Source organism: Lissotriton vulgaris, chromosome 9, assembly GCF_964263255.1.
Source record: "Lissotriton vulgaris chromosome 9, aLisVul1.2, whole genome shotgun sequence".
In the NCBI taxonomy this organism is placed as follows: Eukaryota; Metazoa; Chordata; class Amphibia; order Caudata; family Salamandridae; genus Lissotriton; species Lissotriton vulgaris.
The window spans coordinates 266,661,354-266,681,895 of record NC_141697.1 but is presented as its reverse complement, the minus strand read 5'-3'; positions in this window follow the sequence as shown (position 1 = coordinate 266,681,895).

Genomic DNA, 20,542 nt, shown 5'->3' with positions numbered 1-20,542 from the left:
GCCTACTCTTCCAGTAGGCCAGAGGTACTAGTCATAGGGTCATGAAAGGTAATCAACTGTTTTTCTGGTGTACCTCTAATTAGGAAATCATGGATGGACTGGATTGATTTAGAAAATCTTATGTTTATGTGTGGGGTATGTCAGGTTTCGGGTGTCTGTCAATTTCTGCCATTAGGTAACCCTAGGAATACAGCTCGGGTAGTTTTGGTAACGTCGCGCCGTGTGGGAACGCGACCTTACCTTTTTTGTCTTTTTCGCGCGCTCAATGTACTGGCTCGGGAACGCGATAACGACTTTTTACTCGATTCGCGTTGCCGAACACGCCGATTTTGCATTCTCGCGAACAATATGTCCCGAGTTGCATAAAAGTTCCTCGAAAATGTTTAATGTGTCCCCTGTGCTACCAAAAAGTCCTCATTTTTTGTGTTATTTACTTCTTTGGTTGTAGTTTTGTCTTCCTGGAGCATGGGCCACTCCCAGTTCCTTTCTGTCCTCTATGTAATGATTTCTTGTTTATGGTTGGGGTGACCAATTTGGGGGGTGGTGTCTGGTGTGTTCATTTTGTGAAGCAAAGCATTGTCCCTTTGGCATAGGCATTTATTGTCTGTCCTCTCTTTCTTTTCATGTAGTGGTGAGGGCCATTTTGTGTGTACTTCCTTTGTGATGATTCTGCTATGTTGTTGTTGGTGGGCAGGCTATGTGGTGGCGGCCATTTTGTGTATGCTTCCTTTGTGACTGATTTTGCCATGTGGTGGAGGCCATTTTGGGTGCATCCCCTTTCCATGTTGTCTTTGGGTGTCCCTGTCCTCCTGGCCCTATGGAGGCGGCCATTTTCTGTGTCCTTCCCTGGTCCTCTTCTTTTGCCATAGCCATCCAAGGCTTTTGTAGGTACTACCACTCAAAGCCATAGGTGCATTCAAGTTAATCAACTATTTTTGTGGTGTAACTTTAATTACACCGTGTATGGCTTTGGATTGCTTCACATTTTTTTGTAATGGTGGTACTTTTAGTTTTTTGGTTGCTTGTGTGTAGCTATTATGGCACTCCCTGCCATTAGGTAACCCTAGGAATACAGCTCGGGTAGTTTTGGTAACGTCGCGCCGTGTGGGAACGCGACCTTACCTTTTTTGTCTTTTTCGCGCGCTCAATGTACTGGCTCGGGAACGCGATAACGACTTTTTACTCGATTCGCGTTGCCGAACACGCCGATTTTGCATTCTCGCGAACAATATGTCCCGAGTTGCATAAAAGTTCCTCGAAAATGTTTAATGTGTCCCCTGTGCTACCAAAAAGTCCTCATTTTTTGTGTTATTTACTTCTTTGGTTGTAGTTTTGTCTTCCTGGAGCATGGGCCACTCCCAGTTCCTTTCTGTCCTCTATGTAATGATTTCTTGTTTATGGTTGGGGTGACCAATTTGGGGGGTGGTGTCTGGTGTGTTCATTTTGTGAAGCAAAGCATTGTCCCTTTGGCATAGGCATTTATTGTCTGTCCTCTCTTTCTTTTCATGTAGTGGTGAGGGCCATTTTGTGTGTACTTCCTTTGTGATGATTCTGCTATGTTGTTGTTGGTGGGCAGGCTATGTGGTGGCGGCCATTTTGTGTATGCTTCCTTTGTGACTGATTTTGCCATGTGGTGGAGGCCATTTTGGGTGCATCCCCTTTCCATGTTGTCTTTGGGTGTCCCTGTCCTCCTGGCCCTATGGAGGCGGCCATTTTCTGTGTCCTTCCCTGGTCCTCTTCTTTTGCCATAGCCATCCAAGGCTTTTGTAGGTACTACCACTCAAAGCCATAGGTGCATTCAAGTTAATCAACTATTTTTGTGGTGTAACTTTAATTACACCGTGTATGGCTTTGGATTGCTTCACATTTTTTTGTAATGGTGGTACTTTTAGTTTTTTGGTTGCTTGTGTGTAGCTATTATGGCACTCCCTGCCATTAGGTAACCCTAGGAATACAGCTCGGGTAGTTTTGGTAACGTCGCGCCGTGTGGGAACGCGACCTTACCTTTTTTGTCTTTTTCGCGCGCTCAATGTACTGGCTCGGGAACGCGATAACGACTTTTTACTCGATTCGCGTTGCCGAACACGCCGATTTTGCATTCTCGCGAACAATATGTCCCGAGTTGCATAAAAGTTCCTCGAAAATGTTTAATGTGTCCCCTGTGCTACCAAAAAGTCCTCATTTTTTGTGTTATTTACTTCTTTGGTTGTAGCTTTGTCTTCCTGGACAGGCCATGTGGTGGCGGCCATTTTGTAGGTACTTCCTTTGTGCATTTATCATTGGCCTCCCTGCTTTTGGTCTGATCTGATAGTAGGACAGACTCCCAGAGGTGGTAGTTAGTTACTAGTGAGCGGGGCTGCTTTATGTAGCTGTTTCTATTTGGTCTATTTAATTACCATCATTACGGCATGTGTGTATGCCATTGCATTTCCAAGTTGGTTGTCTGGGCAGGGGGGTAGGTAACTTTTTTGTGTGTGGAATAATTTTATGACTTGTATGTGTTTTTGCCGTGAAGTTTTACAAACTCTTAGCCATGGTGTATTTTGATTTTCCTTGCATTAACCTGTCATGACTCATGTGTAGCAGGCAACCTCCTTTTTCTGTCCATGTTGGTATATGATAGGCCTGCTTGACTTTATTATTGGTTATTTCTAGCTGGGAGCTGTGGTGCTCGTACTATTAGTCTTCTTTTTTGTGTTTTATACATTGCCCTGTGTGTCTTTCAATTGTTCATGTGTTGTTGGCTTACTGCTTGTTTGACTGACGTTTTCTGTCTTCTTTGCTTGTAGGTGCACAGAAAAAGACTGAGGAGGTGCTGGCTGTTTTCATCCATCGCCCGTTCAACTGCCAGACGGACGACCTTCAATTGTACGCCACGTGTGGGGTGTGACTCATCTGACCACACATCTCTGCAATTTGTGCTACTGAGTGCTGCTGTGTGCTGCTGACATCAGAAGAAGATGGGTCCTAAGAGAGCAGTTACCAGGTCCTCCACCACCAAGAAAGTTGCTGAGAAGAAGGTACAGAAAAAGGAAGTGTCACTTAAGGCTGGTATGGACCCCCAAACCTTTTTTGGGCCCCCAAAACGTACGCCTACAGCAGCGGTGTCCATGGTGCAAGCTGGAGCCAGCACATCGGCATTAGCGGGGGCAAGCCACCAACCCAGGGCCAAGCACATGAGGGTCGAAGAGGTAGCCGACCTAGTGTTACAAAGCAGTGATACTGAGCCTGAACTTAACTTATCGCTGTCTCAAAGTAGCACACAATCTATGCAAGCTGAAAGTGCTCACCAACCGCCGCCAGCAGTAGATGTTCAACAACCACAACCACTTCCCGCAATAGTTGTTGAAAAACCACAACCACCGCCCGCAATAGTTGTTCAACAACAACAACCAAATCCCACAGTAGTAGTTGTTGAAGAACCACAGCACGCTATAGTACTTCCTCAAGAACAACAACCACCGTCTCCACACGCAATAGTGGAAGTTGTTCCTCCCGATGTCGGGGCAGTTCAGGAAGTAGAGCCTCATTCCGAGCAAGAAGAAGAGGAAGCCACTTCTGGAGGTGATCTACTGTCTTTAAATTTACGAAAGGAAAGGAGGGTTAGTGGCAGTGCATCGAGTTCTTCGCATAGCATCCCTTCAGATGACCTTGATAAGGATTATCATCCACGACGAAGAACTGAGCATTCAAAGGAGAGGCATCAAAAGACCAGGCTGGGAAAAAGGAAGGATCCGTCAAGGCTTGAACTTCCGGAGTTCGATGTAGGTGAACAGGATACTGATGGTGATAAAGACGGGTCTGACACTGACAATGTCATCATCACAAGCGTTATTCCTGGTGCAGAGGATGTAGAGACCAGCATTTTCACCCTATCTAGAAGGGCTGCGATTAGTGATGAGCAGGTAGCACGTGTAACTCCTACACACTCAGCGCCCAAAGTAACACCAGCTCCCATTTTTGCATCAGCGAAGGCCCGGCAGCGTGCGACATCCAGCGCAAGCGCCACCTCAACAGAAGGAGGTAGTGGCAGTACTAGTACTGAACTGTCACATAGGGAAATGCAACCAAAAGGCTCCAGTTCATCCGGGATTGGAAGTGGGTCCTCCTCTTCCTATGGCAGGAGACAAAAGTTTAGCTCCCCAGTCTGGGATTTTTTTACGGTTCACCCACATCAGGAGAACATTGCTATATGCTCCATTTGTCACACCAATGTTAGTCGTGGTAAGATTGGTACAAACTATGGTACTGGAGGCCCAACGACCCATATGAAAAAAACACACACAATTGTATGGGAGAACCACCTTGCAAGCTTACAAAAAGATGTAAGCACTGGTGTTGGTGGGGAGGATACAGTACTACAAGGTCCACTCATGGAAGAAGAGGGAGACGATGACCTTCTATCTGGGAGTGGTACACCAATGAGCCCTGTCGCCAGCACTGGAGTGGTGCAGTCCAAATCCTCAGCATCAGCAACTTCTCAGTGGCACCAGAGTCAGCCGGAGACACCAAGGGCAAGGAGTGAAAAGTCTGCGTTGAAAGGTGGTCCGTCTAGCAGAACAGACAGAATTACCAAGCAGCTTACCATTACTGGCATGTTTAGGCAGGAGGGAAAGTACGAGCGGAACCACCCAACAGCACGTTTGTACAATGCGAAACTTGCAAAAATGTTGGCACTGGACCTTCTCCCATTTTCATTTGTTGAGGCAGTGGGATTTCGGCAATTAGTGGCAACACTCGCCCCAAAATGGGACGTTCCCAGTCGCTACTATTTTGCAAGAGTTGCTATTCCAGCACTACACCACGACGTGCTGGGATTGATTGGGAAAGCCTTACAACAGAGTGTTGTCCATTGTATCCACCTGACAACCGACATGTGGAGCAGTCGCGAAGCCACAGCAGATTACATGTGCATCACCGCACACTGGATCTCTTTTGCAGGTGTGAAAGACAAGTTAACATCAGGCCTTCTTGATGTTGCTGGGATTTTCAATGACACTCGCAAACATGCAACTGTAGCCATGTTTGGTATGGAGAAAACTCATACTGCTGACAACATTTTGTCTGACTTTAACAGCAAGGTCTTTGAATGGCTGAAACCAAGAGGCCTTAAGATTGGTTTTGTTGCCACCGACAATGGCAGTAATGTAGTGAGGGCAATGAAAGATGGACAGTATTTCAGGGTACCCTGTTTGGCACACTGCATTAACTTAGTCGTGCAAGACTTTCTGAAACATGAACAACAAGTCAGCAACATACTGACCATCTGCAGAAGAATATGCACGCATTTTAACCATTCTTTCAAAGCGCGGAAGCTGCTACGCGTCATTCAGCGGGAGCATAATTTGCCAGTCAAAGCACTGATCCTGGAGGTCCCAACACGTTGGAACTCGACTTATTTCATGCTTGAGCGTCTCTTTGAGCAGTACATACCACTGAATGCTTATGTAATGTCAAGAAGATTAGTGGATCCTACTGTTAATCTTAAAAGCCTGACCGTTGAGATGTGGCAGTGGGACATCATTAAATGCTTGACAGAGATGCTACAACCTTTTGAGGTGTTCACACGTGCAGTTAGCAGGGAGGACTGTACTATGGGCCAAGCCATCCCATTGTTGTACATGCTCGAGCAACAGCTGAAGGAGGTCTGTGAAGCATACGAAGGTGACGAAGAAAAAGTTGATGCATGTACCTTGGCCAAGGCCTTACGCAACCGCTTATCTGTAAATGCAAGGCTTAAAATGATTGTGTCAGATCCAAATTACATAACTGCAACAATCTTGGATCCACGGTACAAATTGTTTGTCAGCAGTAGCGCAGTCATTCCTTTTTCAGATGGGGATGTTGCCAATTACAAAAGTTCCATAGCTGTGGAAGCTAATGATTTCGAAACTGAACGGCTGTTACTTAAAGGCCTGACAGTGCCAGCCCAGGACAGTCAAAGTACTCCAGGCCATCCTCCTGAGGCAACTCTGGCAAGTTCATCACAGCATGAGAGCGGTGCGTCCGCTTCCCAGCAGGCACCAACAGTACCAAAAGCAGCACCTGCACGATCTGATTCAGCAGACACAACCAAAAGCATAACTGCTTTTTTTCTACAGAAGGGAATGGGTAAGTCCGTTGCTGTTGCAAAGGGGAAAGAGGAGCAGCAAAGCCGAGCACCATTGAACACTGAGCGGATGGTTCAGGCCTATCTGGATGACACAACAGAGGTGTTCATGGAGCAAAGCCCATTGGTCTATTGGTATGAAAGAAGGAGACAGTGGCCAGTGCTGAGCAGGCTGGCGATAAAGTATTTGGCTTGTCCTGTAGCCAGTGTCGCCTCTGAGCGGGTTTTCAGTGCTGCTGGTGCCATTGTGACATCGAAAAGGACCAGTCTCTCCCCCAAAAGCGTCGAGAGGCTGACAATGATAAAAATGAATCAACACTTCATACCACCAGACTATACTGTACGTGAATCAGAGCAGGATGAAGAAAGCGAGCCCGAAGAATTTATCACTGCTGGGTTACATGACCTACTGCTGTCCGGACCCGCAGAGTTTGAGGACGAGCACCTCTTCCCTGACCAATAGGCTGTTAAATTGTGACTTTTTCCCTTCTTTTATTTGTGTTATTTATTTTCTTATTAAAAATGACTTTCTGGTGCATAACTGCTAATCTTAAAATAAAAAGCTCAACCAAATCCATCCCCACCACTCATTCTTTTAATGTACCTACTGGAGTTGCACACCTGTGCATTTTATTTTCGCTGTATCTTTTTTAGTTACCTCCTGGAGTTGCACGCCTGTGCATTTATGTTCCATGTTGACTGCACTCCTCAGAGTCTTGCTGCATCTTCTTGACTCCCACTCAAGTCAATACAATTCCATCTTGGCAGCCATACATTTGATGTTGTAGATGGAGTATAGTACAATAACAATAATGTAGCCTCTAACAGTCCCTCCATAATAAGTGAACCGTACATGACTACAGCCATCCTCTATTTCATTTGAAATCTGCAACTAATAACTGCCTTGCTGAGTCTTACTGTTAAGGCTACCACCTCTGTCTGCAGGCATTCAGAGACGACTCTTCTGTGTCAAAAGAAACTTGAGCAGGCATCCACAACTGAAGTCAACTTGTTGTGATGATGACTCGCATTACAAAGGCTCGGCAGCATCTGTGATCAATCTTCTGACAGTGAAAGAGAAGAAGAGCAAAACAGGTATAAAAATGAATGCCATGCATTGCATGGGATGTATTTTTTGGCTGACTCTGAGCTAATGTGCATGGAGTTGAAGTATATTAGTAACTTCAGTTCAGACTCACGTGATAGCCAATTCTTCCATGTTATTTACTAATAATAGAAATTATTTACGCACTTGTGTTCCTACTACTACAGATGCAGTCAGGACTTAATTTATCTTTGCTGTCCGGCGGTTGGATCTGAGCTGATTGATGCACGATGTTTCTTGGAGTGGAATACAAGGTAATAAATAAAATACAAATAAGAGTCACAGCACAGTAGACCCAGGCTACTACATGTTTGTGCACAGTGCTGTGGTAGAGTACAATAGTGGTATGATTGATGACTGAGAATGACGCATTGATTTTGTTGATTAATTTTGTAAATGCTAGGTTGCTTTTTCAATTTCATTCACCTTTCTGTGGGTCTGAAATTTTTAGGGAAATGCAGTTTGTATAACGGCCAAACCTGTGTCGTCGTGGGCCTGTTGTTGTGTGCTTGCTCCTGTCTTTTTTTGTACTTCTACATTAAAAATGATATGCAACTAGTAGACTTATACAAATTGTATCCAAGCCACCTCAGTCTGAAAGTCCTCTCATACGACTACTCCTCTTGTTTTGTATTGTTTTTTTATCTTCACTGTATTACAATTTGTTTAGGTCATTCACATTCTTTTGTATTTGCCTTTTCTTTTTCAGGCTGGACATCTTTCACGGTTCACCCACTGCTTTATAGTATGAGCATCAACTCTCATCCTTACCACAGATCCTCATCATCAAGCAATTGGATTGCGGGAAACCAAGAATCATATTCAGCGTGTCCTTTTCTTACGTCCATTGCTTACAATCATTAGCTAGCTGATCAACATCATAAATCATCGTCTTCATTGTTTTGCTTTTGTTGTCTCCAATCTCCATGCGTACTGTTTTTCTTTCTCAAACCTTTCCCAAAACCCCCGTACCCATCCATTAAACAATCCCTAACCCTCTTCCCCCGGGCTGCGTGGTTACATTGAGGTGTGATGTTTCTTACATTAAATATACACCAACAATTTGATCACGCGCTTGCTGGGGCAGATGTGGTCAAAGCAACAATAGTGAAATGTCAACAAGGCATGGCCAGGATCTTCTGCGGCTTCCCAACTCAAGCTCTGTGTATAACGCCAAATAATTTACCATTTAACATCAAACAACGAATGCATCTAATGAATTGGCGTAATTTATTTTTTGGGTTTAAAGTGTAAAGCATTTATGATTTAGAAAAGTTTGACGTTGCCGTGAGTACTACAAGTAACGTTGAACTTCTTATCTTCTCTTGCACTTTGTTTCCAGTCCCCAAAACCATTGTTTTGTTTCAGTTTAGCAGTTGCAATATTGGGTCACCCATGCAATGTACTGTACTTACTTATACTACCCCCACATTGTCTGTCACGCGAATGACTGTCTCTTTCTTTTTGTCGCTACTGGCAGGGTCTGTCTACTATCACAGAAGTTCTGATTCTGAACCACAGATTCTTCGCCATTGTCTTGGAAATCAAATGCAGCCCTTGCAGTGCCACACTTCATGATAAATCATCATCATCTCATCAGCAATCACAGGTAAGATAAGTTTGCAGTGAGGTATAACGCAAGACAGACTGGTCGTTCTTCTAATACTACCAATATAACTCGGTGAGGGTTTACTGCATCTATCTGTTTGCATGTTAAAGATGTGGGCAATATATTTTATTATTAAAAAGCACTGTCCGCCGACCTGCATGGCCAAATTAAACCTTGCGAGGTTGCACAACGTACATTATTTGGTGAAACACTCCCCCCTCCAACCCCACAAGAAACGCAAATGAACTTCAAATGTTTTCTTTTTACAATAACTTTGTCTCGTTTATTTTAACATAATGTAATATATATATAACTAAAGATGATACAAAAATAAAATATATATAAATCCTACACCAAGCTGTCCCCCTACCCGCCTCCCCTAACCCCAACCAAATTCCCACGCTCAATGTCATGTAAAAAAAAAGTAAAAACCCAACACCCAATTCCCACCCACCAACAAAAGGATTGAAAAAGGGGCAAACAGGGTCCATCTCATAGCCGGCGGGCTTTTAAGTGTTGATCCACCAGGATCTTGACACGCTCCTCTATCTGTTTTTTAGTCTGACTGCTTTGAGCCTCCAGCCTGGCTACCCGGAGGAGAATTTTTCGCTGGAACTGGCGGCACCTACATTGGCAGCCATGTTGTTGTGGGGGGGTGGACGATGCGGGGAAAATCTGGCGGCGGGCGGCTGCCTGAGCACGCCGACGTACTCCTGCAGGCTTGGGGGCCGGGGCATTGGAAGAGGCAGCAGCTGCTGCCGCCGCCTCCTCCTCCTCCTCCTCGGCCTGAGCCACCAGCCGGCGGTAGGCCTCAACGATGGCCTGCAGTTTCCGCTGACGGGCCCGGACTGCCAGCTCCTTCCTGGTTGGTTTAGAAGGAGTAACTATAAAGAAAGAGACAGAATTGTTGTAATCAAAAATCCCAGCAAATAAAGAACGCAAAATGGATCCAACACATAGTGGGCGGCACAGTACAGTAGCAATAGCAAGCAAGTTGAGTACCTAAAATGTTGTTTTATCTATCTTGAACATTCTATTCTACGCCTTATATACTTCATTTGTCTGCCTTTTTGGCACGGCATTATGCCTGCCCTAGTAACATAGTATGGGTGTACTTGAACGGTCACATACGAACACCTGTCTTTTTCATATCTCGTTCTTTTATATCATATACTCTGTGCTTCCGGGAAAAGTGACAGTCTCAAACTAACATTAAATTAACAGTGGCCAGCTAGTACTAATAAATGTCTACTCTAGAGACTATCATTCTTTATATCGCCAACAAACGTTAGGTGGTTTGTGTTTCGCCAGCAACGACCCGGAATGCATCCAGTCGACCCCTCCTTCCCTTGCCTTTGTGTTTAACCAAAACACCGCTGCCAACACTAGTATCCACTATCCACTAACCACCAATATTGGATGTGTCTCCCACCCACGCAGGCAGCTGTGTTTTCCACTTTCTATGCTTCCACAACAACCCACGCATCCAACTGCTCTCAAACACCTGCATTGCTGATTCCAAAGTATCCTTCTATATTATATGATTAGAGCTTTTTCCTTGCAACTTTCATCATACTTTAGTTAAAATCAATCTCATGTTAATCCATTGCGGTCATGTAATGTTGTGGATAAGACTTTTTTAGTCTGCCACCAACCTTTCACAGCTGAGTTGTAGTCACATAGAAGAGGCATGTATAACTAATTTTATCAATTCTGGCCGGTGGTAATGCTTTTGCTAAGCTTGGTAATGAGAACAGTGGCGTCATATATTGTCCAGTAGAACTTCAAGTTCACTATAAATATCAGAGTACAGTGAGGAAGTTTTCCCCACCCACCAAGTAATGCGGATCACTATTGAATGTAACTTACCATCGCCCACCGTTGTTGTCTCCTCCCCCGCTGCTGCCGGTGCTGCTGTAGGTGCCTCTGGTGGTCCTCCATTCCCCTCCGGGATCGCCTCTGCTGACGGCGTTGCAGCGCCGCTGCCCCCGTCGGCACTGGTGGATGGTACCGGTTCTGCAAAAATAAAAATAAGTAATTAAGTACACCTTTTTAGATGGATGCACAGCCCCCATTGTACTTGTTCACCAAGAACGGAGTTCTGCAAAACAGTTAAGTACAACGTAATCACTAGTAGTCCACATTGCCTAGTACAGCAGAGTAAGTAACACACTACACATATCAGCATTTATTTGGTATGGTATGGTACCCAAGCTCATCTCATCTATTCTATACTGGTACTCTAGTCCTTGGAAAGTTAGACTGAACCATGTAACCTAACCAGTTTACTTTGTACATCAATGACATGTCTACAGTTTTGCGCATGCTACCTCACAGCTTGTTGCGCAGTACGAGGAGACGCCTTTGAGGCCACATGATAGTTCAAAGCATACACCTGAAGAGTTTGGAAAATAGAGGACCGTATTTACTTTTTGAATGTGGATTGTGGAGTCCAGTTTCCTTACAGCCTCAGGTTACACCTTCTTTTTTGCATGACAGCTAAAAAGTTGAATAAATGTATGTAATGTTTTCATACTGTCTAACGTGCACCACTTTTGTCATTATCTTTCGGCAGATGAGAAGATTTACTTCTACGAAGCAAAGATTTGCAGAGCTTACCAACAAGAGGCATATGCAACCAGTATACGTTCAATGGTGAGGGATCTCGGACATTTCCCACATTTCCCTATCGTGCACTGGTAGCTGTACAAATGTAGGATACTTTTTATTGAGCCTTTTTTAACTCTGGATTTCTTCTGGTGGCCCTGCCCTTGACGTATTTGACAGAACAACTTAAAAACATTGATGTTACTTACTTAGTTACTTCTAACAAAATAAAGGTTTTGAAGTACCACATTGACTCGGGAGTATATTTTCAGTGTCTGTTGTCTTGTAGACTTACACGAGAGAGTGAGAAAAAGGGGGTTACTTAGGTTATGGATTGTGTAATAAAAAAAGCATTTGGCATCTTCATATTGGGGTTCAGGAAAGGGGTAATTGAATAATTGACCAATGACTGAGCCCATATAGGTTGTCGTTCATTGAATTGTGGGTTCCTCTGAGTTCTGTGACTGAGGTGTAAGACTGTAAGTAAGTAAGGTCCAACCTGCCTATCAACAACAACATCCAATTTTGGGGTGCATACATAGTTATGTATGTCACTGCATAGAAGAATACCCGCAAGAGTAGTAGTGGTATTCTTACTAACGCTTACAAAATAGTAGACCATTATCTGCATGCATACTTGGTTGGTGTCAATTGCCAAAGAAGAGACATTATAGAGGAAAAAGCATAAGACAGGAGTGGACCCTGTGCCTTCCGCTATTCGATCACAGATTTTTTGAAAAGATTGATACCTTAACTAAACAGTTAGGTGAAATGTCATTAATCGGTTGGAAAAAAAGCTCCGTTAGAAAGTTAGGGAAATATCATTGTTCCAAAAGAAAACACTGTTGGACTTACTAGGGACAGCAGCAGGATCCTCAGTAGAGGAGCTCTGTGCCTGTGGTTCACAATCACGTTCACCCGCCGACTCGGTCCCAGCCTTCTGCTTGCCCCTGGGTTCTGTGGTTCATGTAAGAAATAATAAAGAAAGAGAAAACATTGAGTGCTGTGAAACATAGACAGCAAGCATTTCAAAAACCACTGCTACAACATTAAAAGAAACAAACATTGGTCTACCAAATGACTACTGCCTTGCATGATTCACTGACTAGTGTACTTGGTGAAAACAAATCAAATGTTCCATAAACATTCTGATTGCAGATTACTAAGTAACACAGAGGCAGTAAGACCTGAACAACACCACAGATTCAAGAATGTAAGTAGCCATTTCTTTTTCATTTTTTGCCAGCAAAATACATAGATCGCAAGGAGGAGACAAGCTTAACTTTGTGCATACTAACTAACACGAAATTGTACGTTCATGGCATCATATTTTGTTTTGCTACTGACTGAATGCTACTGCTGCCCTACCCACTCAATAAACAAACTACATCAGTTCTATGGAGGGCTGAGGCAGGGGCGGCTATAGGCTCATGGTGGTCCTGGACTCCTGGCCAGGGAGCGTAGGTGGGGGGCCCGGAAGAGGAGGTCGGGGCGGAGCACGGAGGCCAGTGAAGAGGGGGGAGTCAGGGTGTTTGGAAGTGGAACAGAGCCGGAGGCACCAAATCCCTGCCAGGGGCCGCCACGCAAATATGTATCCATCCTCTGAGGATTATTAAATTAAGGATATATATTGGTGGGGTGGCCCCTGGCGTTTGGTGGCCCTGTGCAGTTGCACAGCTTGAACATGCCTAAATCCGGCCCTGGCTGAGGTAAGAAGAACAAAGTAACTTTTGCATTCATTGCCAGAGGAGTATTATTATTCATGCAGAAGAGAAGGCCGTGAAAAAAAGATACAATATGCATTGCAAACACGTACAATTATCCATCAACGGCTATTTCACTGACGGACAAAGGAAGGACAAGACTCTATTAATAGCATTAACTAACTTCAGTTCTCTACAATAAAGAAAATCTCACACCAATAAACAGCAAAAGCTAGCGCCAAATTGAACACGCAAGAGTCAGTGAAGATGAAGAAGCGCAGCATAGACCAGTGTCATACAATTACAGTAGATATAATAACGGAATACATCGGAAATGTAACTAGGAGCACCAGTCATTGCGTTACTTATTCAGCCAAGATTTACAAAGATACAACAACAATACTTATACTACTATAGAGATATATTACACACACTTTTTTTTTGGGTAGCCACTCACCAAGACCCACGACCTCGACGCCAAGCAGGTCCAACAGGTCCTGCTCCCGGTCCAAAATGTCTGCCCAACGGTGGGTCAGCTGGTGGTGGGTACGCCGCCGGATACCGGAGCAGCGGAAGACTGCCCGGCGCACCTTCACCCACCGCCGGAGACGCTCCTCAATATGCTGGTAGCCGGAGCCGGGCCTGCCACCTGCTGCCAACATCAAGGGGAGGTAGCGCTGGATAAAAAAAACAAGGGCAGCCACCTCCTCCTCCCCAAAAAGTTGGCGGGGCCTCACCCCTTGGGGGCGCATTCTGCCGCAAGGCAGCCTAGTTTTTTGGGGCACTGGCGCCTTGCCCTTTGAGCCGCCGCTGCTGCTGGCGCCCTTGACCATGGTTCTGGGTGGAGGGTAGAAGAAAACTAAAAGTTCAAGACAAAAAGGTAGGGGAAAGAAGAAGCAAGGTAAAAGAACAAGAAGGAAGTAAAAAGCAATAGAAAAGTTGTAAAAGTAGAAATAAAATGAAAAATATAAACCTAGGCACAGAGAGAAATAGGTAATAACTAAAGAAAGTTAGAAAAAGTGGGTAAAAAGACAAGGATTAAAGAGATTTTAACGGGATGCAAAAGTAGGCCCAAAACCATAGCCAGAGTGTGTGATCCACAAGATGGCTGCGCCCATTGCGACCGCATGGGTAGGTTCGCGGGATATTTAGCGCGATCACGCACTTTTGTAGTGCGAACGAGAAGATGAGTTCCCGAACATGTCTTGCACAACGCGACCACGTTAATTGTGACCCGGAACAGGAAATAAGGGAACGCAAGCAGGCGGGACAAACCTCTGTGGTAATTTAGCGCGCTAGCCATCCCGAGCATGCAGGCAACGCCCCGAACACGCGCACCGCGCTCCCGAAGACGAAAAACGGCGCGCGAACGGGCCCAGCAAGCAACTCCGCATGCTTGCGGAGCTACGCGTAGTTCGCGGAGTGCAACTACGTCTTCGCGTAGCTCCGCGGAGTCCGACTCCGCGAACTACGCCCAGATTAGATACGATTCAGGAGGCGGCGATAGAGGTCTCTCTCAATGCCACAATGGCATTTGACTCAATAGAGTGGCAATATTTCTTTGCGGTGTTAGATAAACTCGGATTTGGGCCTGACTTCATAGGATGGGTCCGACTCCTCTACACAGAGCCACTGGCCCAAGTTGTGGTCAATAGCAAGAAATCAGAGGTCTTCAAACTGGGACATGGAACCAGCCAGGGATGTCCGCTGTCGCCTCTCCTTTTTGCCCTTGCCCTGGGGCCATTGGCGGTGTAGATTCGTTGAAGCCCAGAAATAAGGGGACTCAGATGGGCACAGGGTGGGAGGACCGCATCTCCCTCTATGCGGATGATATCCTCCTTTACCAAGCCTCCCCAAAAACATCCCTCCACATAGCTCTCAACATTTTCATGATCTTTGGCAGGTATTCCGGGAATAAGATCAATTGGAGTAAATCCCTGATGTATGTTCTCAAAGGAGACCCCGCCTCCCCGCCCCAGGACACCCCTATACAGATGGAGGAGACAGGATTCTGGTATCTGGGAATCTTTATTGCGGCGGAACCCAAAATCAGGTACGAGCACAACCTGCTTCCCCCACTACAGAGACTTAGGCGTGATTCAGCAATCTGGAGGATGCTCCCGCTCTCGCTTCTAGGGAGGGCAGCCCGTTTTTTAAAATGATGTCACTGCCACGTTTCATCTACGCATTACAAAATGCCCCAGACCCTGTCCCAGCGAAATATTCTGGGAGGTAGAGAGCCTGCAGCGAAGCCTACTTTGGGATGGGAGACCCTGTATTGCCCTACAGAAATTAAGCCTAGGTTGGTATGATGGAGGTATTGCATTGCCTGACATTAAAGATAATATTGGGCCGCACATCTGGCGGCCCCTGCACCTACTGCCTATATGATGACCCTGCTTATAGAATGAATAAATGGTTGTTACCGGGGGGCGCTTACAGCAGGGCCTTGTACTCCAGACCACACAGATTCCCCTTAAAAGGCCCTACTAAGTACTCAGTGCATTTCTGGCACACAGCTAACAAAAGTTTGGGATGGCATAGGAAGCTCACGTTCGCGACCCCTCTATGGGATATGGAACAACTGGGCACCCTAGGCACCACAAGGGATTTGATAAGTGGGACCTAATTGGTTTTTCGAAAATCGGGGATCTCTGGGAGGGGGGAGAGGTGGACTCATTCTCTGCACTACACCAGAGCCACAAACTCGCTGACACACAGAATATTTTTGATATCTACAAATCAGACACGCACTCTTATTGAATCTGGCTAGAGGTACCTCCCTTCCGGGCTCCTCACCACTAGATGACAGGTTACTCGATAGCTATATGCCAGACAGAGCGATATCCTTGACTTACAAGAAGTGGATTAACAACATCTCAGCCCCCCTGACACTTTTAAGGCAGCGCTGGGAGGGGGATTGGCTTGAGCTAGACGATGAGGACTGGCAAGAGGCAATTGCGTCCCCACAAGAGGTCGCGATCTCTTCTAGGCTGCATCTAGTTCAGTTGAAGGTCCTACATAGGGTATATATCTCTGGTTCTCCTCTTGTCAAAATGGGAAAAGTAGATGAGGGCAATTGCAGGCGAAAATGTGGACTGTTGGGATCATGTATGCATATAATATGGTATGTGTACTTATACAGTACTACTGGTTGAAGATACATGAATGCATGAGTGAGGCGCTCAGGGTCGCTATACAGCCAGAAGCTAGGAGATGCCTATTGAATGTCTGGGAACCCACCGACTTCATCAGTAAAGATAAGATCTGGGTCACACTGGGGCTAATGGTGGCAAAAAGAAATACCACGCAATTATGGGGAGCTGGGGATCCACCCAAAGTTGAGTCATGGAAGACAGACATGGACTGGTGCATGTGCAGGGAGCAGACCGTTTACGTCTCGAAGGTATGCCCCCATAAGTGGTCCTCCATATGGAATAAATGGAATGCCTTACAAGGCAATATCTGTATCCCTCCTGTTGTTCCCGTACTGGATGACCCGCCCACACCGTAACCATTGTAATCAACTATGTACCACCTGTGTAACTTGTGTCCAAAACAGCAATTGATACAACATATATATTTCCTCTCTGATAAAATGTAATGTCGACTTGCTTAATGTTAAGGAAAAAACGTACAAAAAAAATTATAACTAAATCCCCCATCCGGCGTGTTAGACCTCAACCCTTGAGTATCTGTCTTGGGCTTGTGTATATAACAGCCATAACATAGTTTTAATAGCACCTACGGAGGTTGTGTGCTTATATATTACCAAATATTTATATTATAATTTCACTTCAGTGCATCCTTAGAGGTAGTAAGCGCTATATAAATGCAAATTCAATACACCAGAACTGGAGCCTTTCACCTCTGGCCCATCTGTGTGCCTGATGGTTGTGTTTTACAATAGGCTAAAAATATGGCTTTTAATAGCGCTTTACAGAGGTAGATGTCTTACATTATAACATATATAAATTATAATTACATTTTAGATCCGAACGGTGCACCATAAACACAGGTGTATCTGTCCGGTGCTTTTGTCAACTAGCGCCCAGGAAACCTGTTGTTAAATAGCACCTTGCGGAAGGTGGCCAGTTTATCTTATCCAATTTTGAAATTCTAATTTCATAAAGTACGAAGTGCACGTTTTGATTTGGATGTCTAAATAACAGGTATTTATCATACAATGGTTAGTTTAATAATAAAGAGGAAGTTTTGCCATCAGTAAACAGATAATTAAATTGATTTTTACATGTTTTGTGCAAAGAATTTCTCTTACAACGTCTGCCTCTCAGTAAACGGAAGTGGTTCGTTTTAGCATTTTCTAGATTTATTTTTGTTTGTAACTTGTGTACCTTTATAAACTGTAGATTTATTCGTTTTGATTTTGTCTTATGTAATAAGTCGTTTTAGTTTCTAAAATACAATTATAATCATAAAACCTTCTTTTATTCTAATGTACAAAACTTTGCAACTTCCTTCATTCATGGTGTTTGCCTTGGTGCAGGGGGGGGTCATGGCGGTGGAAGAGGGCCATGTACAGTCCACTTCCCTAAACCGGTGGAGTGAGGCCATCGCCCCAACCCCAGTAACACAAGGTCAGAGATTTGGTGACACTAAAAGTGGGCCAAAATTAAAGGTTTAAAGCACAGGGTTTAGGGGACTTATTAAGTGATGTTAGGGTGCAGAAGGAGATCAAACCGTGTTGTATTAGGAACTCACAAGCGTGTATTTGCTGGAGCACATTAAAGCCAGGATGTTGATTTCACCAAGGTTTGTTTCTGATGTTACATTAAAAATAAATCTAAAAGTTTCTACATCCTTTTCATGTGAACCATTGTTCTGTAATTGAATACTTGTAGTACATTGTAGTGTTTGTTATCGCTCTAGACTTTCTAGAATATGTCAGTAGAATGCTTAATGTTAGGAATGCTTTTACTTCAGTGTTCTTTGTGATTTTATGTGTGTGAGTTCTGTTCTGTGGGAAGAGTCCGCTCTTGTCGTACACTACAACTTAATAAAGGACTTCTTCGACTTCCTTGGATTTGCCTGCTGATCTATTTACTACAATACTCATACCTAGTCTGTCCCCTGATGGGGTCTGTATCTCTGAATATATCGATAGATGTGAAATCGATCTTACTCGTAGCACTTTGTGACTGTGACATGACCGTCAGAGCCATCTTTAGACAAAAAAACATTTCATTGTGCGAGGAAGTACAATGAGCAAGTGTTTCCCAGATGGTTAGAGGTGTATTCCCTCTAACCATCTGGGAAACACTTGCTCAGTACATACAAAAGTGTCCTCCGTGGTCCACTCTCTGCCGACAGAGTCTGAACCTTCCTTACTTCAACCGGTTCTAACAGTTGAAATACAATGTGAGGGAGGAATGTGAAGTGTATCGACCCTGTTATACGTCACAGGTCCTGTTTGTGCCCGTCCCCTGGTGCCTCAAAGGGTTAATGCACCTACTGCTCTGTATATCACAGATCCCAATCTCAGTGCTTCCACTTTGTCTTTCTTTCCCCTGAGATTAATAAAAAAAATCCCTATTGAGGGGGTAACAACGTGCGTCCCACTAGTCTAGCAATCTCACTTCTTACTCTTTTATTTCTAACATTGACTAAAACACAATTCCTCTAAACATAATTACACTCCATAATGCACAATCACAAGCCACATAATTTAAATACATCAATACCACATAATTACTATCCACATAATCCCACTGCACACCATGCCATAAAATTCCACTTCACATAACTCCACTCAACACCACACAATCCCACACTTGTTTTGCATTTTTGAGTGGAGGATGTTGTTTTATGTAAAATTGTTATGGGTTTAACTAACTATCAAATTAACTAATATTAATAATAACAATCCCACACCACACAATTGCAAATATGCACACGTGCAAAAGTCCACTTCTGTTTAATACATTCTAGAGCCAGCACTACAAACTTTTCAAACTTTAGCATCAGTATATTCCTATGTTACTGTATGCTGAAGCCGAAATATCTGAACAACGGCCTATCTTAACATCGGTATATTTTCACATAAGCCTATCTGATTGGTGTATTATTACCTCACCATATCTACACATTGATATATATTAATATCTACACATCATAATATCTATTCTGTACAGCTCTCACCACTCTCTATCCACCATACCACAAAATTCCAATACAGAAATCCACACCACACCACACAATTCCACCTCACATAATACCAACACTAACAATTCCAATACAACCCACATAATTCCATTACACGCCACCTACATCCACTACACTACAAACCAAAACACATGGATAAAAAGCATTTATGTTTACAATGCCAATAGCTCTAACTCTCACAAATGGGAGACCTATTGATATTGCCAATGCTTGTTATTCTGTTGGTCTAGACACAAACGACCCTCCTTAGCCCGGATCATTTGCCAATGTCTTTTGTCAGGTTTATGTACAGGTGATCACAGTTCAGCAGTGTGTTTTCAAATCTCAGCACTCAAATGCCTAATGTCAGCCTTTGCCTTCTATGCAGAAACAACCTCCTACAACAGGAAGTATTTGTGATTTAACCCCATTTGCTTTATAACCAGAAAGTTTTGAAATATACTTTGTTTTGAATCGAAAATAAAATGGCACCCACAGTCGGCAAACATGTGCCCTGCTCTGGCTTTGTCTTTCCAGGCTAGGAACCTTTTTAGCAATCGCTGGGACTCCATTGAGACATCCCATCATGTTCAGCAGTTATGGCCATGCGGAAATACAACATTATTGCTTGCAGTGCAGCCACCCCTGAGGATTGATGCTGGTTCACGCATCATCTCCTGAGTGGAGTGAGTTATGGCTGCCAGGCTGCACCGCGCATGAGCCAGGCCTGCCAGGGACCTTGCAATATTAGCATTTAGAGATGTGGCCTTGGGGCAGGTGCATGCGTGCGGAACACCTTGCAATGAGCCAAGGTGCTGTGGGTGAGGGAGGCTGGGCGCTCCCTCGCAGCCCCCATGCCTCCCACAAGCACCAACTGCAGCCTGGTGTCTGTCAATGCCCACTTAATGTCAAATTAACATTTTGCTAAACGTGTGTGCCTCGTCTGGAGGCCTGCTGCTTCTATTAATGACACTCACAATTACCACGTAAACAGCGCCTCGAGACTCCCACAATTTCTAACAGGAGCTGATTCACTTCCATTTTGGATGGATGAATAACCACCATGCATTGAATTCTAGTCATGGCCACCACAAGTCAAAGGCGGGTTGATCTACCTACGGTGACCAGATTTTGCAAATCAGAAACAGGTCAGGTCAGATACATAAAAGCAGGACTAATTGATGGTACAGACCACTGATGCAGAAGGGCTACAATAACAGCACCCAGTAACATAGGATTACAGAGGG